The 27,500-nt window shown below is 47.0% G+C and overlaps 1 protein-coding gene across 4 annotated transcripts in view; it reads left to right on the forward strand.

The window, feature by feature from the left end:
* The first annotated feature begins 14,481 nt into the window (after positions 1-14,481).
* Positions 14,482-27,500, forward strand: part of LOC148506525 (uncharacterized) — a 79,393-nt gene continuing 66,374 nt past the window's right edge. For 2 of the 4 annotated variants that reach the window (XM_088446652.1, XM_088446655.1), the window contains exons 1-2: positions 14,482-14,570; positions 19,613-19,763. The gene's annotated coding sequence lies outside the window, so the exon portion shown is untranslated. Of the gene's footprint in view, positions 14,571-16,891; positions 17,069-19,612; positions 19,764-27,500 lie in introns of those variants that run through there. The other 2 variants (XM_088446653.1, XM_088446654.1) reach the window with 2 other exon arrangements.

Genomic DNA, 27,500 nt, shown 5'->3' on the forward strand with positions numbered 1-27,500 from the left:
TGTTAGATCCACCCCTCTCATCTGACATCACCAGGTCACAGCGTCCCATGTCTAATGTGAGATCGGGGCTGCTCATTTTCCTGTACTACAAGGACATACTAGTCAACCAAGAGAGATTCAACATACCAGACTCAATACATGGATCACCTATCATCACCATACAGTATATTATCAATATAATTACAGGGAAATCTCCTATTCATCATATCAGATGCTTTTCTTTACATTGTGGATTACTTACATATTCAGTTTGTAATTTATGGCTGTATAAAATCCCATTTTAGTTATGATAGGGTAATGAATGATAGAGTTCCCATGATCCATGTAGTTATCAATATTGTGTATGGAATAGATCAAAATGAGATACACGCATACATTATTTTACCATGTAATATCACACATCTCAATATGTGGTAAAACTGATTTTCATTAGATCAGGTATTTCTCAAACTCTTACATTACATATAGATAACCATATGTAAGATTTATCTCCTTAATGTAAAATATTCCATTACAGTTGTCATATAAATATATGATGAGATCTTTACTTTCTGCGCCCTCTATAGGAATAACATGAATTTACACATAATCATACACACTATGCAGTGTAATATTATGTAAATATGTAAGATGTTTCATCTAAAGCAATCATATTCAATAGTAATATAAATTAGTAATGTATCAAAACTCATAACGCCCACTATTGGACTTAACATGTAACTCCATCTAATAAAAAATGCAGTATTACATGGTGTGTTGCTGTTATATTTTAAATATAACAATAAACAAATAAATTAAAAACAACAGTAATTCATATTAGGGATGGACATCGGAAGCTCACCATCATATGATGCCTGGGCTTCCACCATTGATACTTTCAATGTGATAAAAAAAAAGGGAAATGAGAGCGCTAGTAAGATCAAGGAGAACCACACTAAAGCAAAACATTTATTAAATAAATATAAATAACAAACAACTAAATCAATAAATAAAAATTAACCACAATCTATGTTGCACACAGTAAATATACGGACATGCAGGATATAACATTAGACCACTGGACGTTCTTTTTCCTTTGTAGATCTGTAATTGCAATAAATGTTACTAAAGTCCTGGGTATGGAATGCAGCTATGGTGATGACAATAGTGAATATGAGAGACACAAAATGTGGGATTTCAAAGTCACCTCTTTAGTATATGCCAAATATCCACGTTTGTGAACAGTCAAACTGATACCTGATATCGCGCCGGGATCCGTTCCAGATGGGAACCGAGCGTGAAGCTGGTGTTGTTGGTTACAAGCTGGTTTGCGTGCTCTCTCCCTTAGCGCACCAGGGGAACAGAGTGTCCATGTGTGGGAACCGCATCCAGCGTCCTATGTAAGCGATTGTGACCCAGGTGCTCGCTTACAGAGGACGCTGGATGCGGTTCCCACACATGGACACTCTGTTCCCCTGGTGCGCTAAGGGAGAGAGCACGCAAACATGGCTCTGCTCAAAAGTGGAAGCCACACACAGAGACTTGCAGCATATTAAGTGAAGAAAGATCACCTTAGCCGGTTGCCACGGCTCCTTCTGCCAGTGGCGTAACTACCGGCCCCGCAGCCCCCGCAGTGGCTTGGGGGTGCGGAGGCTTGTGGGGCGAGGTGGCTGCAGATTCCATGCTGACTAGCCATCCGCATGAAACCTGCAGAAAAAAGCCCTCCCAAAATGGCACCCACCTAGGAGGAGACATATGCTAGTCACCCAGGCAGGGCGGTAGTGCGGACAGCACATAAGTGCCGTCTGCACTACACTACTAGCAACAAACACACAGCCGCTGCCGACAGCTGTGTGTTTGTTTTAGCAGCTGATGAGAGTCTGCCAGACTCTCATCGGCTGCTGTGCCGACTGCTGGAGCCGGGCTTCCGGCTCCTGCAGTGAGTGATGGGAGAGACATCATGACGTCTCTCCCATCATGCATTGTGGGCCGGCCCGGGAGGACGCTGCACGGAGGAGCATGCCGGAGCGGGGATCAAGGTAAGCGGAGATTTATTTTCTTAGTGTGTGTGTGTCTGGCTGGGGGGGGGGCACTGCTGGGGGGACTACCACTAAGGGCACTGCTGGGGGGAAGGACGGACTACTACTAAGGGCACTGGAGAGGGACTACTACTACTAAGGTCACTGCTTGGGGGGAGGACTACTACTAAGGGCACTGCTGGAGGGGACTACTACTAAGGGCACTGGGGGGGGGGAACTACTAGCACTAAGGGCACTGCTGGGGGGAAGGACGGACTACTACTAAGGGCACTGGGGGGACTACTACTACTAAGGTCACTGCTTGGCGAGAGGACTACTACTAAGGGCACTGCTGGAGGGGACTACTACTAAGGGCACTGGGGAGGGGAACTACTACCACTAAGGGCACTGCTGGGGGGGAGGACGGACTACTACTAAGGGCATTGGGGGGGGAGGACTACTACTAAGGGCAGTGCTGGGGGGGAGGACTACTACTAAGGGCACTGCTGGGGGGGACTACTAGGAGCACTGCACACTGGTGGGACCACTACTGGGGGCCACTGCATAGAGGGGGATTACTACTGGGGGCACTGCTGGGTGGGACTACTGGGGGCACTGCTGGGGGGGACTACTACTGGGGGACATTGTTGGACTACTGGGGGGGACTACTACTGGGGGAATATTGCTGGGGCTGACTACTACTGGGGGCACTGCTGGGGGAAATACTACTGGGTGCACTCCTGGGTGCAATCCTGGGGGGGTACTGAGGGCACTGCTGGGGGGGACTACTACTGGGGGCACTGCTGGAGGGGGACTGCTACTGGGGGCACTTCTGGGGGGGTTTACTACTGGGGGCATTGCTGGGGGGGCTACTACTTGGGGCATTGCTGGGGGGGACTACTACTGGAGGCATTTCTGGGGGGACTACTACTGGAGGTATTTCTGGGGGGTACTACTACTGGGGCCACTGCACTAGTGGGACCACTACTAGGGGGGTTAGGACTGGGGGCACTATATAAAGGGGACTACTACTGGGGGCATTATGTAAGGGGCACTGCATAGTGGGACCACTACCTGGGGCACTGCATAGGGGGACCACTACTGGAGGCACTGTATAAGGGGCACTACTGGGGGCACTGTATAAGACCCCTGACAACAAGCAGGTAATTTAAAAATAATTAGAAGCCTTACTATGGGTCATAAAATGGTGTCAGGGGGCAAATATGTAAGTGACACTTTGGTAATAGGCATTACAGTGTGTGGCATAATGTTTAATGGGCATCATGGTGTGTGGAATAATGTGTAAGGGGCATTATTGTGTGTAAACTGTCTAGGGGGGTGGGGGCAAATTTTTTACTTTTGCACAGGGAGCCAAAATGCATATAAATGGCCCTGAAATGATTTTACTAAAATGCCATGGGGGATGGGGGGGGGGGGGGGGAAGAGGGGGGCGCGTCAGAAACATTTTTGGTAGGGGGGAGCAAATTTTATAGCTACGCCATCTGCATGTTTGTAACCAGCTACACCAGCTTCACGCTCGGTCCCTGTCTGGAACGGATCCCGGCGCGATATCTGGTATCAGTTTGACTGTTCACAAACGTGGATATTTGGCATATACTAAAGAGGTGACTTTGAAATCCCACATTTTGTGTCTCTCATATTCACTATTGTCATCACCATAGCTGCATTCCATACCAAGGACTTTAGTGGCATTTATTGCAATTACAGATCTGCAAAGGAAAAAGACCGTCCAGTGGTCTAATGTTATATCCTGCATGTCTGTATATTTACTGTGTGCAATATACTGTAGATTGTGGTTAATTTTTATTTATTGATTTGTTTGTTTGTTATTTATATTTATTTAATACATGTTTTTCTTTATTTAGTGTGGTCCTCCTTGATCTTACTAGCGCTCTCATTCCCCTTTTGTTTCATATTGTCTTTAACAACAGGTGCAGAACCTGTTTTGAGAGCTGCTTGGTTTATTCAAGAGTATATCCATTTGCTTTCTCAGTGCACCTATTTTGAGATCACTTTCGGTGTGATGGTTAAAAACCATCACATCAAAACAATTCAATGGTAAAAACTATATGATAGGTGCATATAGGCAGGGGTGGGATTGGGGCCTGACTAGGGGCGGGATTGAGGGCGGGGCCTGAAGCAACAACATAATACTGTGTACTCTAATGTAGCAGCGCTGCTACGCTGTGCTGCAGGGACTGTAGGGTACACTACATACCCAGGATGAGCCCATGAAGATTCCCTGATGCAGACAGCAGCCAAGGAGCCTGGGGAGGCACAGCTATTTGCAATAAAAAAAAACAAGCCACCATCGGACCACCATTGAATGATTTCCATTCCATGGTGATAAACATCTGAAGGTCACCATCGAATGGTGAAAACACTACCATCCAATAAAAAACATTGGGCCTGATTCAGAGCCGTTCGCTATTTGCGGTCGTTCGTTCAAAAACAAGGGGTGGCTATTCAAATGATCCGTTTGCAAATTGCAATCTGTTCACACCTCTAAGTCTGAACGAGCGAGCAAAACATACGCTCGTTTATTTGTTAAAAACGCCCCCTGGCCGATCGCACCATACGTCATGTCCGCTATTTATTAGATTAATCGAGTACATCGTACAGCGTATGAACTGCTCGCTATTCTTGTGGTTGGTTTTTTCAACCGCTATTTTGCGAGCAGTTCTGAGTTAAAAAAAACCAAGTGACGTGGTCAATGACGCTGCTGTATTAATTATGCACTCCCTTAAAACACCCGTTTTGACCTTTAAGCACGCCTGCGTTCGAATTCCACTCCCCCGTTTACAAGCACCTTCCCCTGTTACCACCCACATACGCCTCCTTCTGTCACTCAAAATAGCAGGCACTTGCTATACAGCGTACAATCGATTTTCGGCCGCACTGACTGGTTCGCGCATGCGTACTAAAAACCGCACGCATGCGCAGATGTGCGAACATCGCTCGGAACGAGCGTACGGCCGCTAGCGAGCGGCTCTGAATGAGGGCCATTGATGGTTAGTAAACGTCAGATTTTGATGTCCATCCCTAATTCATATAAGTAACTATTTGTTACTAGGCATGGACATCGGAAGCCCACCATCAAATGATGGCAGGGCTTCCACGATTGAATCTTTCGATGTGATGGTAAGTTACCATCACATCGAAAGAATTTGATGGTTAAAACTATTTATATGAATAATCAAGGGGTGGGGCTCGGAGCCGAAGCGGCAACAGACAAACAGCTGAGTCAGGCAGACAGAGCTGAGGATGAGGAGGACATAAAAGCACTGTCACTGCCACTGCTGCTGCGTCACAGCTGGGCTGACACTGGGAGTCTGGGACCTGCTCACTGTCTCACTGTGTCTGTGAGTGACTGCTGCTGCAGGGCCAGGGCTGCACACTGATTGTCTCTCACTGTCTCAGAGAGCCAATCAGAGGTAGCAGAGAGATCTGAGGCAGTGAGAGACAGCCTCCGATCCCAGCAGCATGAACCATGGAGATCATCACATGCAGAGACACAGCACACAGCAGCCAGGGGAGGCAGAGCTTTTAGTACTTAAAGAAAAGAAGTCACCATCAGAACACCATCGAATGATTACCATTGAATGGTAAAAACATTAAAATCGCAAGAAAAACATTGATGTTCACCAAACATCGACCATCAATGTCCATCTCTTAATTGTTACCGTACTCCGTGGAGTGTAGCTATAAGGTGAAATAAGATAAGTGAAAAATAAAATAATTATGTGATATCAAAAGTGTAAAGAATTATAAAGGATTGTTGTGAACATAATAATGGTTAATCAGTAAGATACAAATATATTGATCCAAACAGCAAACTGTGTGACTAAAATGTATATGTGATCATATGTAGTGTTGCAAAAAGTATCAATACTAAAAAATAAGGTGCTTAAAATATCCAAAAGATGTGTGTGGTGTGGTGACAAAAATTCACATCTAAAGTGTTTAAAGTGAGGCTAAGATCCATATCCAAAAATCATAACTAAGGTGTTGGAGTAAAAAAAATATAGGATAGTTATACAGGGGTATTCAATATGGGAGCGAAAACATCGTTTTTGTGTTAATATTGGAGGTATGACGTCATTATCGCAGGTTTTACTTTTACACCATATTCAATTTCAAAGACTTATCGCAGTTTTGAAAAGTCTTTGATAAAAAACAGGGATAACTTTTCACCATTGAATAGGTGTCGAAAAAAAGTGCAGAATTGGGGTTTAGGGGTGCAGGCTTTAAAAAAATAGCCTGCACCCCTGGGAATGACATTTAAAAAAGAACTGTGTCAAAAAAAAGTTTTTTTAAAAAATAGGGACACCCCAAAAAATGAATAAAAAAATTGGGGTGAAAAAAAAAAATGGGAAAATTTTTTTAACAATAGGGAAATAGGTTCAGGGCTATTCTGCATGTATGCGGCAGGTGTTTTCTAGAATAGAATTATAGCGGCAGGTGCACAAATGCAGAATTTTTAAAAACTTACTATAGGGACTTAAAAATATGCTAGTACCCATTTTCATGTACCTAAAATTTGATGGGACCACTTAAAAAAACGAAAAAAAATAACCTAAGTGCTCTTCTGCAACACCTCTTCAATGTCGGGAAAAAAACACCTGCTGCGGCTATTTAAATCTCCGACTTTCAATTAAAGGCTAAAACGGGGGTACCCATAGTGTTCCCCCATGTTTTTATAACTTTAGGGGGGTCTTACAATTTTTTTAAGGAAAAATTCGTAACTTTACGCAAATCCAACTTCGGAGTTTTCCGTTTTCGTTAATTTTATATTGAATACGGGGATTAGCGGGAGCGCGCCCGATACTTTAACGCAGGTAAAAACTCCGATATGAAACGTTAACTTCGACAGTGAAGTTAACGTTTCATATTGAATACCCCTCATAGTGAGATAATATGAGAGGCTATTCTTCCATCACAGATCTCCAAAGAGATCTGTAACTAGATGACGTATTAGGAGGAGAGTTCATCTCAGAATAGAGAGTCACATACATTTGTGTGTCCCATAAACAATATTGTGAACAAAGTATAACTTGATACGTGTGGGGCAGATATGGTGGCTCTACAATATATTTAAGTTGCCTAATTCAAATCTGCTGGAGATTAATCTTCTCATATATAGTCACAGCAAGATTCTATCAGTTTCATTCGGGATTCCAAATAAGATATCTCTCTTACAAGTAGACTGTATAGTTGTTCTCTTCATTTAAACCTCCAGGTGATACTGTATTCATTAGAAAATTTTGTCTCGTCTCCTGTCTCAGGAGTTCTTCATCCACATTACCACCTCTAATACCCATATTGATTTTCAGCATTCCAAAGGCCTGAAGGTCATTTGGATTGCCTTGATGGTATTGATCTTTTTGAGCATTTCTGATACTTGATATGTGCTCTAATATTCTCCATTTCAGAGGTCTCTTGATTTTCCCAATATAATCTAAGTCACTGGCTGTTTCACATGAGATGTAATCATTAATCCACCAAGTCTTGTTAAATTTATCACAAAATGATTTTTCTGTGATCATCACTGACCTGGCCTTACACGTGCCACACTTGTGTGATCCTTTTTTTTAAATATATAGGTTTTTACACTTTTCCCAAATGGTCTGTGTATAAGTATATCTCTAAGGGTCTCATTCAGACCCGCTCGCAAGTGCCTATGCGCTCGCAAGCGGGTCGATGTTGAGGCCCTGCGCACGCGCAGAGGCCGCACTGCGCGTGCGCAAGCCCCGGAGCGAGAGAGAAATTCTCTCGCTCCGGGACTCACTACAAAAGGGGCGGCTATCGATGGTGATCGACAGCTCGCCCCATTTTGTAGGTGGGGCGGGGGGGTGGCTACACAAACGGAGGCGTTGCTGACGAAACGCCTGCCGTTTGGGGACGGCCCCACTGACATCACAGTGGTGAGCTTACGGCTCTAATAGAGCCGAAAGCTCACTGAGGATGGCGTTAGACGAGACCCTATCACAAGGGTCTCGTCGCAAGCCCTGATGGTCGCGATGATCTTAACCATCGCGACCATCAACCTGGCCGTGGTCACCCACAGCCTAGCGAGCGGCCAGGAGGCTGGGTCGGAAAATAGATGCGGCTGCCCTCATTCAGAGTGAGCGCTCGCATTTTGCGAGCGCCTCTGAATGAGGTCCTAAGTTTCTTTGGGCGTCGCTAGCTAATGTGAATTCTTTCTTGCAATGACTTTGATAGATCCATGTCTGTCCTCAAAACATTCAGATTCTTATTAAGGATATTCTGGATTTCACACCATTTCTGGCAATAGGTTCCAATAAATCTTACATTCTCATCGGATTTCTTCTCTTGTTGGTAGATGTAAGTAACTAGTCCCTACTGTATCTTTTAGTTTCTTTAAAGTCCCTCTTAATGATTCTGTTACTATATCCTCGATCTTTGAGTCTATTGCTCGATTGTTCTGCCCTCTTTAAGTAAATGTCCTCTTTTGAACAGTTCCGTTCAGTGCGGAGGAACTCCCCTTTGGGCAGTCCCTTCATGTGAACTCTCAGTAGGTCGTCTATGTATCTCAGCCACAAAGAAATGTGGCAAGCGTACAATTCATCCTTCTCATTGAAGACAAGCTCCCTCTCCCACCACCCCAGGTACAGGTTTGCATATGTGGGGCACAAGTGCTCCCCATCGCAGTCCTCCATTCCTGGAGGTAGAAGTTGTCATTACATACAAAGAGATTTTGGTCAGGACAAAATGAAGAAGTGTAATTATAGGTTCATTAAGGACATTTTCCTGGTCCATACCGAGGAAGTATTATTGATACCATTTTCGTGGCTTATGCTCATATAAAGACTCTCCACATCACATGTAATCAGCCATGTGTCCATCCATTTAAAGAATATAACACAGTGGATATCACACCACACTGTGGACATCCTCTGCAATGCATGTTTTCTTTATTTGATATTGTAATATAATTTTTTTCATTCAATAATATTAATAGAGGCACATACAGCGGCATTCCTGCACACAGCAGTTTTTAATCACTATTTCTATCTTTATTCACATTCTCTATAATCTGGGTATTATTATCCAGTCATTTTTTTTCATTGTATTTTAATATGCAGTATGAAAAAAGGTATTTTTTTATTATATTCTGTCCTTGTAGACTACAGAACACAAATCTTTGCCTTTCCATTTTTTATGTATCCAAACTTATTGTGAAGTGGTAGCACCCCCTGGCCCAATACGCACTTATGTCCTATAGGATGGCAGTAGGTGTTCTATAATTTACATGATATAATCTACATCCTGTGCGGTTAGTTTCCTTTTCTTGTATATAAATCACTGGCAAAGGATGCTGCAGCATTGCCACTGGGGCATTGTAGGATACAGAGGGCCTGATTCAGACCCGCTCGCGAGCGCTATGTGCTCGCAAGCCGTTCGATGGTGGCCCAGTATGCATGCGCACGACGGAGCCGGCTCCGTCGTGCGCATGCGCAATACCCGGATAGCGACAGGCAAACCGTTGCTCCGGGTCTCGTACCAAAAGGGGCGTGCAGTCGATGTTGAGGGACAGCACGCCCCCTTTGGTGGGCGGGCCGGAGGAGTGGCTGCCCAGACGGAGGCGTTCCCATGGGAACGCCTACCGTCTGGGGCCGGCCCCACTGACATCACAAGTGATGTCAGTGGGAGTGCTTTCGGCTCTGTTAGAGCCGAAAGCACTCTGGGGCTTGCGGCAATGAGACCCTACCACAAGGGTCTCATCGCAAGCCCGATGGTCGTGATGGTCTTGACCGCGACCATCTTCCTGGCCGCTCGCTATAGTTGTGGGTGGTCACCTACAGCTATGCGAGCGGCCGGGAGGCCGCTCTGAAAAACAAGAAGGACGGCCCTGATTCAGAGCGAGTGCTCTGTCAGAGCGCCCGGCTTTGAATCAGGCCCAGAGTACGTCCACATAAACATATCAGTAACAATGTTGTGTCTCGTTCTGATTGCAGAGTCACTGGCAGAGGATGCTGTAGTATTACAATCTACTAGCAATGCATGCCAACCAGTAATGCCATCTACAATCAGTGCATTCCAACCCCGTGCAGTAACACTAGCAGATGAGACCTGTGCCCGTATTAGAGGCTATAAAATTGTGACAACAAGGAGATGCAGGAGATCACCATTCCAGTGTCGCAACCCCCTGCAGTAACATCAGCAGGAAAAATCAGGTATAAAAGATCAATAATGTATAGGTGGACAGGGACAAAAGGTCGACACCAGATGGTTGACATTCAAAAGGTTGACAGGTACAAAAAGTCAATAGTGAAGAAGGTCGACATTGTTTAAAATTTCAACAGGTTTAAACAGTTGACACACATGGTCAACATTTTTTTTTATTTAACCCTTATGTGCGGTTACTAGGCGTTGGCCATACTATAGCACAGAGCTGTCCTTCCAGTGGAAGTGTCATTGTCATGTAGACTGACCTCCGTGCTCGCACACAGTATGCAGACGCAGGTGGGGGCCTGTGTTAGGTGCAGAATTTGCACCCAGAATGGGGAGGGTGTGAGTCCTGATACTAACCATGATGGCTATGGATGGAAATACAGTGGCCGTCCTTGTTTTCCACATGCAGACACACGGATGTTCAGCATAAACAGGCAGAGGCTTGCATTAGCAGAATGTATTAGGCAGACCGCCAAGGCCGTATAGCAGAATCAGGACCTATGTGCCTGGCCAGTCTGGGCTTTGTAGTGCAACGCCATCTTCAGTGTCCAGTGGCTCAGGTAGATTCCATCAATCACAACAGGTGTGTTTCCTTTTTCTTCCCTGACAGAGAGGTGACTGTTACGCAGCCCCAGGCACTATAATCACACAGTTATTATATTTTAAAAGAAAACTGTATTATTAGACTGGAGCACTTCTAGTCCATATAACCAGGGGCTGGCTGGCAACTTTCAGCCTGGGAGGCAGATGTAAGCAAGTGTCCCGGCTTTTCTACCAGCGCATGCATCGGGAATAATGGTCTGTGGGTGTGGTTTGCCTAATGTGGGTGTGGTTTGCCTAATGTGGGTGTGGTTTGCCTAATGTGAGTGTGGTTTAAATAGTTATTGAAATAAGTGAAAAATTGTTATGACAAAGGACTATAAATAAATACATCATATACCAGCCTCTTCTGACTAAGCTGACATTATTCTAGTGACCGATACACAATACAGGGAACGCTCTTGTGACCGATACACAATACAGGGAACCCTCTAGTGATCGACAAACAATGCAGGAACCATTCTAATACAATGCAGGGACAATTCCAGTGCAATACAGGGACCATTCTAGTACAATACAGAGACAATTGTAATACAATGCAAGAATCATTCTACTCCATATGTAAAAAAGAATATTATTTACTTGGCATAAAAACCTTTACTTTTACCTTAAAAATAAAAAATCTACTAGAGATACAGCAAAAATGTAAGAGTAAGATAGTGACAACCTTAGATTGGTGTAATAAATACTAATTCATTATTACCACATTTTATTTTATTCGTTTAAAATCAGAGCCAAAACCTCCCCCTTACGCATTAAAAATCAGATCCCAGACCTAACACCTCACCACCGCCACCTCCATCATTGAAAATTAGACCCTAGATCTGATCCTCCCCTGCTACAGTGCGATTAAGTATATACATTTATGGCACTGATGCAGTATTACACTATTATTTTGTTTTTTTACATGTATCGAATCTTATGACTTCGTCCGCTAAGTGAGTTTATTTACCTCCTCATTCATCACTGCTGGAGTTACGCATGAATACTCACTTGGGTACACGCTAGTATATTGTATACATTGTATATTGAGACCTTGTGTTTTAGGTGACACCTTTGGCTCTTGTTGAAGTAGGTAGCTCCACGATTGCACAGTAGTGTGTTTTCCCCTATGTACATGGGCTGGGTACTGCCTAGTGACATGGTGATGCAGCGAGCGGCCATTTTAGTTAGCAAAGGCACCATGGCCCTACCTCTACTTACTTGTTCTACAGTATTACGTATGACTCCTCATTCACCTGCTTCCATTAATGGCCGGGCTGATTTAGGCACCACAGGGCCCCAGCAGGAGGTAGTTTATGATAATCTCAATCAAGTTTCTTTTCAGGTGACAAAATGTAACAAACCTTTGTCACTTTTCTTTGCTAATAAATATGATGCATTCTGTGCGGAGAAACGGATTTGTTTTAGTCACATTGAGCGTTGTGTAGATTTATCTAGGGGAGTGCACCCAGGACTGTCTAATATTTTATTCATATTTTTTGCTGGTGCCCCCAAAGTAGCAAACTTTGAATCGGACCAAACTTTTGTAAATGTAAATATGAACCTGTGTAATTCAATTATTTTTTAAGTAGAAATTAACAATTTTATTTTTTACATACCAGACAGTGCAGTTCATTGGGACAAGAAAAAGAAAATAAATGGTCCAATATAGTGTGAAGCAGTAAGCACTAAAAACACCCTTGTGTATACATGGCACTGAGGAGAAAGATCGTCCTTGGTCGAAATTTGTGAAGCTGGTACTTTCCAAATATCTACCAGAGTGGAACGAAGCGCAGGGGAACGGGACCGCTAAACACTTAGCTATATGCCTGTATTTGCTCCATCTGATAGGCAAGCTGGGACTTTTAGTGTAAGTGTGTGAATTGTCTTATTTAATATTGTATTGGGATAATATAGATTGTAAGCTTGCGAGCAGGGCCTTCCTACCTATATATCTGTTTGTTATTACCCAGTTTTGTTCTGTACATGTTCCAATTGTAAAGCGCAACAGAATATGCCGCGCTATATATGAAACCGTTAATAAATAAATAAATAATGCGCTAGAGTTTCCCTCACACTTATTTTCATGGTGTCCATGCAAATAGATTAAAACTGGTGATATACAGAACCAGATTGATTACAGTTCGGCGTGATACTTACTCCACGTAAGAAGGTGTGAATAGAAGGCTCTTTTCTATGTTAAAAGAATACCTCACCACCTTCTAACGTGCCACGTATACACAAGGGTGTATTTAGTGCTTAACCTGGTGCACTATAATGGGACATTTATTTTCTTTTTTTATCTACCGATGAATTGGATTTGATTCCTCCAACACCCAAGAGTGAGAAACAAGCGCCAATGTAACATCATTTGATTTTTATACTCCATGTTTGTTACAAGGTGGATGGTTCTTGTCATTGTGGTATTACGGGCTGCATGAGTTTCTTTATTGTGCTGTTCAGTGGTATAATTTGAAATTTGATAAATAGGTTCCCCCAGTGTGGGGTTATAATGAGCGGTCACAAATTAATACAAAGGGCAAGTGGGAAACATGTCTTTTAGCCAGTTACACCTGCTTTTAGTAGTTTGATAAATCAGTCAAAGCATAAACAACCCACTGTTTGTGGGCTGCTCATCACTCTGGCGGCTCCTCTGCTCCAATCACCTAGCACTGCTAGCCGCTGCCGCAAGCATCTCATAGCAATCCACCAGATATTACATATCTCTTTGGATCCCGCTTTGGACTTGTGTAGTACTTGTACCACGACTGGAGGGTTAAGATGACCGCAATGAGGAGAGCTGTATCTGTTGGGCGGATATCACAACTGCCAGTCAAGCTTCTTAGGACTTATCGGCGCGACCCTTCAAGGGGACACTCTGTTAGAGACCCACTGTGTCCACTTCTACATCCATGGCTGGTGTGCAGTCTCATTAAACTATTCAAATATCCCTCTGAATATCCACCCAAGGACTTTATCCAGGTAGTGAGCAGCCCAGAGACCACCCCTTCAGATTTCATGGCTCCACACCCTCCAGACAACTCTTTTGTGAAAAGTTTCCAGAGTACGATGTGTGAGGAGACAGGAGGGGCGCATTGCGATTTTTTGATCGATCCTGGAACGTGATGTATCCCGGCATCTCCCTTGTTAATATGCATGCGAGACCTATTATTTTTCAACTGCGCATGCACGAGCTATCTTTCACGCCCCAAACTGCGAAAGCGCAATAATATTAGCGATCTGGGAGATCAATATTATTTGCATGATTATTTTACGTATTACATACAAAAAAAAAAAAAAGATCCATTTTGATTCAATAGATGGATACGGGAGGACCACCATTTGGCCATCCCCCCTGTTCTGCTTTCAGTCCACGAACCCAGCTGCACCGTTGGTCAAAGCCTGAAGCACCTGCTAATGTGCTCCACCATATAAATCTGTAGGTCTGCACCTGGCCCTCCCCTGATATCTCTGCCATTCACTTTCCACATCACTGAACTTCAACTGAACCTACCCAGCTCAGTCACTACAGACAGAGACTCACTGATGATAATGTGAACGGGGACACCAGTTTTCTGCACGGATTGGCTACCGGACGTCACATGACTAGGCTCCTCCCAAGGGTCTTCGGGAGTTGTAGTCCTGCTTGCCCGTCTGTCTCATGCATTCTCCACCCCGCCGAACTACAACTCCCGGAAATGGCGGAGTAAACAGGAACGGCCCGCCAGCCGGGGCTCCCTTCCTGCACAGCCTCCCTTATTTGTGCAGCAGCAGGTATGGCAGCGTCCTTCTCACTTCTTGTGTACTGATTGTGCGATCACATGTCCGCGGTACAGGCGGGTGCATGGTCACTGAGATGGAGGCCGCATTAATGCAATGTACTGGGCAGCCTTGGAGCCCTCAGCCTTATACAGATTTCCTGCACCGGGGACGTTATGGGAACCTGAATTATTATTATTATTGGTGTCCAGACTCCGTGGTGCTGGAATTATTTATGACTCTAATTCTCATGATTGCTGGAAGAGATTTATTGTAAACAATGCATGCTGGCACTTGTACAGTACAGAGCCCCTGATCTATGCAATATACAGTACTGTAGTGTGAGGGATTGTAAATAATATATACTGTATGGAGTGTGTTACAGGGAATGCGATTGATGGGATGTAATTCAGTGTATAGAGAGATGTGCTATTTGTTTATCTGTTGTTAATGGTTACCAGCTTCTTGTAAATATCTCTTTCCATAAGTTTCCTGACAATTCTTTTTATGATACATTGTTATGTTATACCAAAATGACTGCAAAGGTGAGAATAGTAACAGTATTAGGGGGAGGCTTCAATCAGCCGTAAGCCGCCAAGGGCAGCTGGTGTTGGGCATTTTTCCGCGCATTACGGTAGGCAGATTCGGAAAAGGGTGTTTATAAACCCGCAGTGTCACATAATTATTTGTTTGGTGCTATTATTTGCAGTGCATTAGTATTATGACTTCTTTAATATATATAAATATACCACACAATGGTGTCTGGATGGAAGGCCTAATTCAGAGAGGAACGCAATGGCGATATATACGCAGATGGAGCGATTGTTTGCATTACGCATGCGTATAAAGCTGGGCATCCACTATACAATTATCTGTCAGATATCTGTCCAAACTGGCTGGTTGGAGTGAAAACCTGGTAATGTATGGGAGCAAATGACAGTTGATCATATGGTTTTAAACTAGGGATGTGCAGGCTCGGATAGGTTCGAGTTTGCACGTGGAGTTCGGATTTTTCCCTCCAAAAAAACGGAACTCAGAAAGAGGCAAAACGTCATCTTACATGGACGAACATCATCATTCCTGGACTTTTGTCTCCACGTGCAAACTCGAACCTATCCGAGCCTGCACATCCCTATTTTAAACACTGAAAAAAGGACAGAAAAAACTGTTAAAATTGGTTACATTTGTGTGTTTTAACCAATTTGTCTGGACGACCATTTTTTGGCTATTTTACAGTGTTTGTGAGGAAATGGACGATTGTCATTTGCTCCCATCCATTACCAGGTTTTCATTCCAACCAGCCAGATTGGACAGATATCTGACAGAAAATTGTATAGGGGATGCCCTGCTGAATGAAGTCGCACCGTGCACGCGCTGCGATTATTTTACAATTTCGTTCTGACAGAGGATTCACTCACAAAGCGAGTGATAGTATTTGGGGGAGGTAACGGGTGGACGGACGGGTTAGGCAAACGTAGACCGTTTAAACGCCGTTTCATAGGCTGCATAAATTAGCCGTTGCCATCTCCTTCACAGCATGAGAGCTCAGACTTGCCGGATAGGAGAAGGCAGCAGTGGTGTCTCTATGCTCGGGTGAGCGTTAGATGCTGTAGCATATTTTCGCAGCTGCATTTGCATTAGTGTCCATCTCTGAAATAGCCCCGACTCACACAACAATGCAGGAGGGCAGGCAAAAAAAGGACATATTGAAATCATAACCGTTTAATACAGCATGAAAGCTGGAGGGATAGAAGCATATAACTTTGTATAACACCATAATACGATGTACAATAAGTAACAAAGAGAATATGCAGGAAGTGAAGGAAAGGGTACATAGGGTAGAGGAAGGCGTTGGAGGTAGAAGTTGGTGAGGCTGGAAGGGAACTAGGACAGAATAGTGGTACCTAGTGCTAATGGAGAACGGCAGGAGTAAGTGGTCCACAGGGGATGTAGTCAGCATTCCAGCCGACGGTCTAAATATCAGCGCCGGAATCCTGACAACAGTCAGGTCCCTGGCCGCTGGCATCCCGAAGGTAAGTATAGGGGGTTAGGGTTAGGCACTAAGGGGGAGGTTAGGTTTTGTAACTGGGGAGGGTTAAGGGTTAGCGTTAGGGAACTTTACCTCTTACTGTCAGGTTTGTGACTGACGGGTGCTGCTGTCTGTATTCTTGTGTTGTGAGGTGGTTCTGGCGCTTCCTGTGGTCTAATAAAAGTCTTTTCTTTTTTGGTGTTTTTCTAAAATAATATATATGTAAAAGAAAAAAAAAATAATATATAGTGTAAAACCGTAACAATGTCTTATAAATAGTGAGAGATCGATGTGAGTTATAGACGTTGGACTCTGTCTGTACGAAGTTCTAGGGGTCATCTCATGGATTTATTTCTCCATTTACAACATATATAACGTGTGGGAGGAACTGAAGACCTCACTTTAAAGACCGGCGTTGTATTCTGTAACCACCGCGGGACCACTGTGAATATTCAGTCCAACGTCTATAACTCCCTTCCAAAGGGTGAGTATACATCGATCTCTCACTATTTTTAAGACATTATTACGGTTTTACACTATACATTATTTTTTTCTTTCACATATATATTGTTTGAGAAAAACACCAAAAAGAAACAACTTTCATTAGACCACAGGAAGTGCCGGAGCCACCTCACAATACAATTATTCCTCTGAGGGGCCCTGTTGAAAGTGCCTGCATTTCCCAACTGCATTCTGGGTCTATTGTTAGACCTCACAGGGAACGTAGCGCCAGCCACTCACATCTGCTGCCTGTATTCTGACAGCCAGCATCCTATACCCGGGATGTAGATAGGAAGCTGACGGTCGAAATGCCGACCGCAGACGTCCCGACACTGAAATCCCGGCATGGGACTAATGATTGGCGTCTAAATACCGACGCTTATCATTAGCCCCACGTTGAAATCTCGACACCCGGCATACCGATCGTAAGTAAGCCGAGCGGGGGGAGGGTTAAGTTTAGGGTCTCCCGGGGGCACTTAGGGCTAGGCACCCCCCCCCCCGGGAGGGTTAGGCTAGGGGAACGGGGGGTTAGGGTCAGGTACCCTCGGGGAGAGTTTAGGGTTAGACACCCCCCGGGAGGGTTAGGTTTAGGGTGTGGGGAGGGAGGGTTAGGTTTAGTTTCTCCCGCAGGGACTTAGGGTTAGGCTAGGGGAACGGGGGGTTAGGGTCAGGCACCCCCGGGGGTAGGTTTAGGCACCTCCTGGGGGGAGGTTAGGGTTAGGCACTAGGAGGGCAGGTTAGGGTTAGGCACCACTAAGGGAGGGTTGGGGTAGTTAGCTTAGTTGGGATCTTCATCTGCCCGGCCTTCCTGCGTCGGGACTTGATCCGCCGGGCTGAGGTCTGGCGGTCATGCATACTGATTCCCCTATACCCAATCTGGTCCACAGTGTGTGAAGCTGGGGGAGATGACCCATAGACCTGGCAGAGAGAAGATAATTAGTGACGGAAGATAAGTAGCAGAGGAGGTGAGAGGAGATGGGATGTAGGGGGCAGGTAGAAGGGAAAGACGTTGACAGGAGTAGAAAGAATATATGGTGCATTGGTTTTAGGGGGGAGGTGAGGGTATTGTAAAGGGGATATAAGATGACCAGAGAACATGGACACAGTTCTCAGAGACTGGTGGGGGGGGGAGAAAACAAAGTGGATTGGCCCACAGAGTGAGAGGGGACGTGGCAGGAGGAGATTCCTGGACATATACATTTTGGAGTTGAAATCAGTAACAAATTGAAGTGCTGTAAGAGAGGATGGAGAGGGCAAAGGAGAGAGTTAAAAGTGCTAACTGCATCTGATATAAAATATGATTGGTAAATGAGAGGGCAGAGCTGTACTATCAGAGAATGGATTTGAGGTCGGTGTGAGAAGGAGATTTCCTCCAGTTGCGTTCGGCTGTAGAAGAGCATTTCTGTATGTAATGGATAAGTTTGGCGTGCGGTGGCAGATGAGTTGAGGGAGGTTGTAAAGGGAGATACACTGCTTGGGGCATGCCAGGACAGTAAATGGAGAGAGGAGGGTATCAGTTGATGGCGGATTTCAGGGCATGTAGTTGATACTTGGTGATATGGATTTAGGAGGCGGGAAAGTTGCGGGAGGCAGGGAGAGACTGGAGAAAAGGGAAAAGATGAGGTGAATGGAGCGACCATTACAGTGGGTGGGAGAGGAAGTCTACTGTGAGAGGCCAAGTGAGGAAAATAAGGAGAGAAGTTTATAGGTAGCAGTGTCTTGATACATCTCCCCCTACCCCATGTTATAAGTGGGTCACCTGAGGGGAAAGAAGGTTGTGGTGCAGGTGGGATATGGAAGGTTAGTATGGATGGAGCTGGGATGTGGAGTGAGGGGATGGAAGTGGAAATGAAGAGGGAGGACGCTGGGCTATGAGAGTGTGAGAAGGTAGCGGGAAAGTCACGGGATGGGAAGAGAGAGTGGCGGTAAGGAGATGAGGAATGAGGCAGGTTAGTGATGTAAGGAGAGAGTTACCACAAGGTGAGGGGACCGTGCCGGAACCTGGGTGTAGGAAGGATAAAGCACCAGAGACTCATAGAGTAGATGAGGGAGAGGTAAGTGAGGGTGCAGTACGAGATAACAGATTTAGGGCATAAGATGGAGGAGTAAAAGTTGAAGGTGATAGATGCTTTTGGCATGGATGAACAAGGAGTGAGGTGGGGGCTTGTGGGGGGGGGTGCAGGAATAGAGAGAGGGCAGAGGAGCAGGAAATGTAGATGGCAGTGATGGGGTAGGGGATAACGATGAGGTAACAAAAACAGTGGTAATTTAGTCATGTTTGCAAGTTTCTAACCCCCTCCTCCATAACCTAAACTATTTGTTTGTCTTACTGACTGACAAAAATAACAGTCATTATTTACTGACGTTGGTTAATTTACCTATGCTACATGTATGTGCTGAGGGTCAGGTAGTGCCATAAACAATTACAGACCCCCAATTATAAATTCCCTCTCCAGAAGTCCTGCTTCTGCTCCCTGCTGTATGCTCAGCCTTACGGTAACTCTAAGCTTCCATCATCTTCCACCAGCTTCCCACGTCCTACATAAGACATCACAGGCTGGAGTGACAGGAAGCTCTGTATCAGCCTTGGAGAACAATTAGACAGGGAAGTAAAACGCGTCAGCATGAATGTGTAAACCATTGTGGCACCGCGCTGTCCTGACAAACACTTACCTAAGGTAAGTCCTGATTTGTTTCAAAGCCACCTTGTCCCACTAACAAGTATCTGAGGTCACTAAAATAGCGTAGACTCATCTAAAGCTGATGTTTCATTGGTTGCTATGGATTAAAGCACCGTATTATGTGATTAAGTAGTCCCAGTGTGGCCTCACTGGTCATTGATTAGCAATACACTGCTATGGACAATATACAGTATTTGCTGTCACTTACACGTAGTTCCAGGTGATATTGTTCTACTAAGAAACAGCAGATACTCAATAGTCATACCTGAATTTCTATTTTGTCTCTGTGTTTCCAGTACAATAATTGGAATTGAATGGCCTGTATAATGCCGCAGGAGATTGCTGGTGCTTCTAAATAGGAATATTAAAGACGTTCTCCACTGTTAGAACTTGTATTTAATGTCCACTTGAAAACTGTTGCATAAATTAAATATAAAATATTATTTGGGTACGAGTTACATAAGGTCAAATATTGGTCATACTAATATCTAATCTCGGATTATATTACCCCATCTCTCCGTCACGTTGTGGGTGGATTAAAATGGGGCGAGAAGGATACAAGGGAGGCCAGAGAGGAGGAGAATGAGAGTTTGGTATCGTCAAGGGGCGAATAAGCATGGTATAGTGGTACTGGAGCAGGGGTGGTCAATAAGCAGCCCTCCAGCTGTTGTTGAACTACTAATCCCAGCATGCCCTGCACCAGTTTCAGCATGGGCAAATGGCAAACTATTGCAGGGTATGTTGGGATTTGTAGTTTTACAACAGCAGGGGGGGAGGGAGGGGGAGGGGTGCTTATTGGCCACCCCTATACTGGAGACTAAAGGACTCCCAGGGAGAGGGTGTACCTCACGCAGGGCAGAGGATGGAGCCTCGGAGCCCAGCGGGTATGGTGAGAAGGGGAAGAGATACAGAGACGGACAGGTTGGAGAGACAGGAAGTGAACCTCTGCTTTTAAGAGCTATAATGAAATATCACAGTAAAATGTTTCGGACACACTCCTGTTAGTTGATATTACAAATGTTATCAATATAATGGGAACAATGTCGCCCCCCCCTCCCCGTACTATTATGATATTAGAAGTCACTGAGGAAATCCCCGACAATGCCGAAGTGAGTGTTTTTAATTAAGGTCCTAAAACTTTGAGGTGACTTCTAGTTATTACTGTTACTATTATCCCTTCTAATGGACGCGTTGCATATAGTGACAGAGCTAGTTTCTATCATGTGGTGATCGAAATATAAAAGTGTGCGCTTTACGTTTGCTGACCGCTATACCTTCCATCACGGAACACGTCCACAGTGCATCATGTGACGTCACTACTTGTATATGGAGAGTAGTGACATCACAGCTCTCTGCATGTAAGAATATATTTTACAGGATATTTACCAAGTTGTGGCGAGTCGGCCATGAAACTCATTGGTGGTCATTTAGGAGAGTATAAAGCGTTTGGCTGGAATGAGAACGGTTCCCTCCTGTCTCTTGTTTTAGGATGTTGATGATAATGAAGATATTGCCATTTATTTTTCCAAGGAACCTGTGAGTGGAAAACCAAGTTCTGTGGTCATTCCGTGTCCTCTGAACATTGCTCCCAGCTTATTACCATAAATAAATGGCCAGCATTAAGCTTTGGGGTATTTATAGCTGGTGACTGCAGTGTGTTGTACAGTGACTGACTGCTCTGCTGAGGGCACTTGGGGAACTGACCCTGCCTGGCACATGGGTGAGGTTTAGCTGGCAGTGGATGGTGAATATTTTCTACTTCAGGGTCCATAGGGTATCCACAGGATACCTTGGGGTATAGGTGTGACGTCAGTCGCAGGGCACCAAAGAGTTAAGCTTTCAGCCTCCCAGGATGCACTAGGTCCCCCTCCTATACCCCGCCCCAGGGCCAAGGCACCTCAGTTTAGTTTGGTGCCCGGCCGGAGTCGGGTGCACCTGTTGGAGTGGGGGCTAGAAGAGCCCCTGAAGCTTTTTCTTCATGCAGCTGTGGCTGCACATCTGGATGAACAGCATGGACAGTCAGTCCTGACGTCCATGCTGTCTTCCCTACACCCCGCCGGTACCAGAACGCCGGTACTGATCCGGGGATGCTGGTGGGCGTCTGGGGTCACAGCTAGCGGTGACCCCAGATGCTCCGGACCATGGCCGGATTCAAGGGGGACAGAGGTAAGCAGCGGGGTCCCGCGGTGGGTCCCCGCTGATCACATGGTCCTAAGTCCCCAGGCAGGGGGCTCCCTGGGGACTGGCTGCAGCGTGGAGCCAGGCGACCAACCTGCGCTTCCACTACCCCCTGGGACAGCGGACCGCAGCAGAGCGGTAGCGCTGCGGCGTCCCAGGGGTTAAATGCATGCCAGGGGAGCGCGCCTTCCCTGTCTCACAGCCGGCGCCTCCCCCGCTGCACACAGCCCTCTCTGCACTGTGCTGACTGGTCCTGTGTCAGCGCTCCTCCCCCAGGCCAGCTTCTCTCTGCTCCTCGGCGGCCATCTTCTCTGCAACGCATGGTGAACGCTGCTGGAAGTCTGGAAGGAAGCATCGTGGTCTGGGTCCCCCCGCATACCTCTCCTCCGCTGTGGCTCAGGTCTGTGTATGCAGCGCTGTGTCCTACCAGGCCCTGTGTCTGTGTAGTTGAGTGATCAGCGCTGTTAGTGCAGGAATTGTTATTTCTCTGCATTGTATGTGACTGTGCTAGCGCTGCCTGTAACTTTTCTTCTCTAAACTGTCAGCTTTATTACTGTCCCTGTTCTTTCTGCTAAAGCCCTTGCGGTGCGGTGCTGCAGGGTGGTCTCTCGCCTATTTAATACTTAATTGGTGAGAGAGGTCACATACGTGGTGCCATCATGTCTGAAAGTGATTTTCCCCTCCGGCTACAGTGTACCACGTGCAAAGTACCGTTAGCGGAGGGGGAGGGTAGCGCGGAGGGCCTTTGCCGGCAGTGTTTGTCCATGGCGCGGCCTATTACGGTTACAGCACCGGTACAGGAGCCGCCCTGGGCTTGTTTCGCTCAGGCGTTAACAGCTTTAGTGGGCCAGTTAGCTCCGCAGCCCGCGTTTACTCCGATGGGTTTGTCCCAGCAGTCTGTGGTGTCGTCACCCATGCAGGGGTTCCCACGACAATTGGTGGTACCCCACAGTCTCCCTATTTCCCCGCTCCCGGGTTCTCAGGAGCCAGCGTGGGTTAACTCCCTGACGAGTTCTGTACAGCACTTGTCGGATGTGTTGCAAGGGGAGTCTGTGATGCGGCCTCATAAAAGGCCGGTGGCGTCTCTGTCCGCTCCTTATGAGGATGACGAAGGGACGTCTGATGATGGGGAGATTCTGGATCCTTACGATCAGGAACCTTTCCATACTAAGGACGCTGATGCTAAGTCCAAAGTATATATTCCTGGACTTATTCGGGCGGTCCGCACAGCCTTGGTGATTGAGGACGAAGTTCCCCCAGCGGCTAAATCTAAGTATGCCTTTTTCAAAGATGTGAAGGGCGATGCCACAGTCTTTCCTCTTTCGGGTCAGTTGGTGGACCATTTAGAGGAGGCGTGGAAACAACCTGGCAAAAGATACCAGCCGCAGAGACGCCTGGCGGTGGCTTATCCGTTCGCGGATAATTATTTTGCTAAGTGTGAATCCCCTCCACAGGTGGATTCTCACGTGACCCGTCTTGTCCGTAGTGCCACATTGCCGATGCCATCCATGTCCTCCCTTAGGGATGCTACGGACCGCAAGGTAGAAATCTGCCTGAAGTCCGCTTATTCCCTTGCAGGGGGGGCAGCACGGCCGGCTATGGCCATTTGCTGGGTTGCCAGAGCGATGGAGCGCTGGGCGGATTCATTAGAGGCTTCTTTTGAATCCGACTGTCGGGCCGAACAGGCGGAGTTGATTGGCAATCTCCGTGATTCGGCCACCTACATCAACGAGGCGGCTCTAGACATTAGTACTCTGGTGTCTAGAATTTCTTCAGCAGCGGTAGCTGCTCGTCGCACCTTGTGGCTGCGATCCTGGAAGGCGGACGCAGATCCAAGAAAGGTCTGGAAGCGTTGCCGTTTACCGGAGAAGTTCTCTTCGGTCCGGATCTGGATAAGATTGTGGCCACGCTGGCGGCAGCCAAATCTGCTTGTCTCCCGTCGGCCGCTGCTCCTTCTGGTTCTGGACCATTGTCCTTTCGGTCATCTAGGGCCCAGGGCAGGCCCAAACCACAGTCGTTTCCTCGACAGGCTGGCCCTAAGAAATCGGTCAAGCCCCGGAAACAGGCATGGAGTACCAGACGTCCGGCCCCCAAGCCAGATGACAAGCCTGCGGCCTGACGGTCCGGGTCTCCCCTTGGGGGATCCCAGGGTGGGAGGCCGCCTGCTGCAGTTCTCCCGGTGTTGGTCGTTCACTACGACAGACACTTGGGTTCTGGAGGTGGTCTCTCACGGGTACGCCCTCTCCTTCCGGCACAGACCCCCGGCTCGATTCTTCACCACGGGTCTACCATCAGACCGGAACAAGGCTACGGAGCTGCGGAAGGTATTGCACACTATGCTCCAGGCTGGAGTTATAGTGCCTGTTCCATTCTCCCAGAGGGGCCAGGGTTTCTATTCAAATCTATTTTTGGTACAGAAACCCAATGGGTCATATCGTCCGATTCTCAACCTCAAAGCACTCAACAAGTCTTTGCGGGTCCCGAAGTTTCGGATGGAGACCCTACGGTCCATCATTCTGGCGCTGGAACCTGGGGACTACATGGTGTCATTGGACATACAGGACGCTATGGCGGTCATGGCGGCTTCTCTGCGGCTGCAAGGAGTCCGCATGTTGCCGTACTTGGATGACCTGTTATTGGTGGCAGGATCTCCAGAGCTCCTGTTACACCACTTGGACCTGACCATTGCACTGCTGCAACGGCACGGCTGGCTAATCAACTGGCAGAAGTCCACTCTAATCCCGTCTCGGAGGATTCTGCATCTTGGAGCCTTATTGGACTCGGGACAGCAAAGGATCTTCGTGACGGAGGACAAGATCTCTGCTTTACAGTCAAGGGTGCGCAGTTGTCTGCACAGCCGCCGGGTGTCCTTACACTCGGCGATGAGGTTACTGGGCTCCATGGTGTCGGTGTTCGACATGGTGGAATACGCCCAGTTTCACTCCAGACCTCTGCAGCACCTGATCCTGTCCAAGTGGAACGGGCTGCCTCAGTCTCTGAATTCCAGACGATTGTGCTCACCCCGGAGGTTCGCCTGTCCCTTGCGTGGTGGTTAAAGACGACCCACCTCAACAAGGGACGTCCGTTCTGGGTTCCAAATTGGGTCCTGTTGACAACGGACGCCAGTCTTCGGGGCTGGGGAGCAGTTTCGGGTCCACACTTGTTCCAGGGCAGGTGGACACCGACAGAAGCGGAGCTTCCAATAAATATCTTGGAACTCCGTGCGGTCTTCAATGCTCTCCTGCAGGCACAGCGGTTTCTCCAGGGTCACCCGGTGCAGGTCCAGTCGGACAATGCTACCACCGTGGCCTACATAAACAGGCAAGGAGGAACTCGCAGTCGGGCGGCTCTCGTAGAGGTCTCTCGGATCCTGGTTTGGGCGGAGCGCAATCTTCCGGCCATATCAGCGGTCTTCATCCCGGGAGTGCTAAATTGGGAGGCGGACTTTCTAAGTCGCCAGGACGTTCATCCAGGGGAATGGTCCCTGCACCCGGACGTTTTTCAACTACTGGTGGACAGGTGGGGTCTTCCAGAAATCGACCTCATGGCGTCCCGGCACAACAACAAGTTGCCGGTGTACGGGTCTCGCACAAGAGACGAAGGGGCGTCTCTGGTGGATGCTCTGTCCGTCCGGTGGACGTTCAGGTTCGCATACCTGTTCCCTCCGGTCTCCCTTCTTCCACGGGTAATCCGGAAATTCAAACAGGAAGGAGGGACGCTCCTGTTGATAGCTCCCGCGTGACCCAGACGGCACTGGTTCTCAGACCTTCAGGGTCTGTCCGTGGACAGTCCTCTGCGGTTGCCGCTACGACCGGACCTTCTGTCTCAGGGTCCTTGTCTTCACCCGGACCTGACTCGGCTGTCTTTGGCGGCGTGGCTGTTGAGACGGCCATGCTGAGGTCCTGGGGGTTTTCCAGCTCTGTGGTGCGTACCATGTTACGAGCTCGGAAACCGTCTTCCGCGAGGATATATCATCGCGTGTGGCATACGTTCTTCCAGTGGTGTCGACCGAGAGGTTATGCACCGCGGGAGTTTCGTCTGTCTCGGATTCTCGCCTTCCTGCAAGCGGGACTAGATCATGGGCTTCGCCTTGCTTCTTTGAAGGTACAGGTTTCGGCCCTATCTGTCTGGTTTCACCGTAGGATTGCTACAATCCCGGATGTGCGCACCTTTATGCAAGGTGTTCTCCGTATTCAGCCGCCCTTTGTTCCACCTGTGGCGCCTTGGGATTTGGCTGTGGTCCTGAGGGCTCTCCAAGGACCGCCGTTTGAACCACTGGGCTCAGTGGATATTAAATGGCTAACAGCTAAGACTGTTTTCCTTCTGGCCGTTGCTTCAGCCAGACGTGTTTCTGAGTTAGGGGCTCTTTCTTGTAGACCCCCTTTCTTGGTTTTTCATGGGAACAGGGCAGTGCTCCGCACTCGGCCCGAGTTTCTTCCCAAAGTTGTTTCCCAGTTTCATGTTAACGAGGAAATAGTTGTTCCGGCCTTTAACTCACCGGGTCTTTCCGTGGGTGAGGCCTCTTTGGATGTTGTGCGGGCCTTAAGGACTTATGTTGACCGCACTTCTTTGTTTAGGAAGTCGGACGCTTTGTTGTCCTCTATGGCTTCTGTAAAAAGGGTTGGCCTGCTTCAAAGCAAACTTTGGCAGCCTGGATCCGTATGGCTATTTCTGAAGCTTATCTTCATGAAGGCCTACCGGTCCCTCCTTCTCTGAAGGCTCATTCCACTAGGTCTGTGGGTCCTTCGTGGGCAGCTCGACGTGGTGCCTCGGCAGTTCAGATCTGCAAGGCTGCTACGTGGTCTTCTGTCCATACCTTCGTGAGGTATTACAGGTTTGACACCTTCGCCTCTCAGGATGCTTCCTTCGGGCGGCGGATTCTCCTTTCTGCACAGGAGCGTCCCCACCCTTAAAGGATACTGCTTTGGGACATCCCCAAGGTATCCTGTGGATACCCTATGGACCCTGAAGTAGAAAATATGAGATATGGTAATATGGTAAGAACTTACCCTTGTTATCTCTATTTCTACGAAGTCCATAGGGTTCCACAGGACTCCCGCCCTGTCGCACCTGTGCTGCAGATGGGCTTTGCTCTGGTCACCGGTTTTCCGTCTCCCTCTGGTGAGAATGTGATTCTTGTATGTGTCCAGATCTTTGTTCTCTCTCTTCCTTCTCCTCCTCCGGCCTATGGCTTGGTAACTAACTGAGGTGCCTTGGCCCGGGGGCGGGGTATAGGAGGGGGACCTAGTGCATCCTGGGAGGCTGAAAGCTTAACTCTTTGGTGCCCTGCGACTGACGTCACACCTATACCCCAAGGTATCCTGTGGAACCCTATGGACTTCGTAGAAATAGAGATAACAAGGGTAAGTTCTTACCATATCTCATATTTTCTTAATGCCTTGCCTTACATTAGGTGGAGAATTACGCCATTGTTTATGTATGTGTCCTACAGATCGCTGATGGAGAAAAGACATGTCCTAAATGGATATAGTTTTATTTCCTTGACATATATACAAAGAACATCTGAAAATAGCATCTTTGGCAAAAAAGACACCC

The sequence above is a fragment of the Taudactylus pleione genome, unplaced genomic scaffold, assembly GCF_031769625.1.
Source record: "Taudactylus pleione unplaced genomic scaffold, aTauple2 ptg000400l, whole genome shotgun sequence".
Taxonomy (NCBI): Eukaryota; Metazoa; Chordata; class Amphibia; order Anura; family Myobatrachidae; genus Taudactylus; species Taudactylus pleione.